Below are 821 nucleotides of genomic sequence, written 5' to 3'. Positions count from 1 at the left end.
CTAAAAAAGAAATTACATCATGTCCACAAGTTTGTTGACAGTTTTGCTTGTAAGATTTAAACTACCATAATACGAAATTATAGTTTTAATGTAAAATGAACAACAAAACCAAATAATTGATTAACCAAGAGTATTAAAGCTGGCTAAATTCCTCATTCTTCTGGTTTTTCAGCTTGCCAACTAAATTTTAATGTTTTCCTACGTACTTTATGATGTTGATATAAAAGGTTTGATTGCTTTCGGTTAGGAATCACAACTCTGCGCAATTACATTTGTTTTTCGTATGAAAGGTGAGCAAACATTAGGTTTATAATAGTTTCATGAAATTGCTTTTATTCTCTTACGCATTGTTATATGACGAGGTGGCCGAGTGTTTAAGGCGATGGACTGCTAATCCATTGGGCTCTGCCCGCGTGGGTTCGAATTCCATCCTCGTCGAGATTTTTTTTTTTTAAATAAAACTATAAAGTTATTTTCAATCAAATTCAGAAATTCTTAAATGCGTCTAGGTTAGAAATTTATATGCTTCTCAAAATACGATATTTATTATTCAAAAATTGCAACCATCAACTATTTCATAACAATGCTAGGAAATCATATGAATAATAATTGTTTAATGTATGTTATGTTTATGAAGTAGTTTATATTTTGATTTTTATGAAATAAATGAGTGACAAGCTTTCCTTTGTTGTTGTTTCTAATAATGATGTCTATTTCCGTCGTACCATTTGCATACCCCCAGCGACCTACAATCATTATTTCATGTGGTACCACTATGGGCCGAATTTCGCTACTCTAGATAGTTTAATAAAAAAATTAAA

General features: G+C 30.8%; 1 non-coding gene across 1 annotated transcript; it reads left to right on the top strand.

Moving 5' to 3' along the window:
• The first annotated feature begins 356 nt into the window (after nt 1-356).
• Nucleotides 357-438, top strand: Trnas-gcu (transfer RNA serine (anticodon GCU)). The gene has a single exon. It is a non-coding gene; the product is annotated as a tRNA-Ser (tRNA).
• The last annotated feature ends 383 nt before the right edge of the window (nt 439-821 follow it).

This window comes from Uloborus diversus, chromosome 4, assembly GCF_026930045.1.
Source record: "Uloborus diversus isolate 005 chromosome 4, Udiv.v.3.1, whole genome shotgun sequence".
In the NCBI taxonomy this organism is placed as follows: domain Eukaryota; kingdom Metazoa; phylum Arthropoda; class Arachnida; order Araneae; family Uloboridae; genus Uloborus; species Uloborus diversus.
This window is presented reverse-complemented; position numbering and strand designations above follow the sequence as displayed.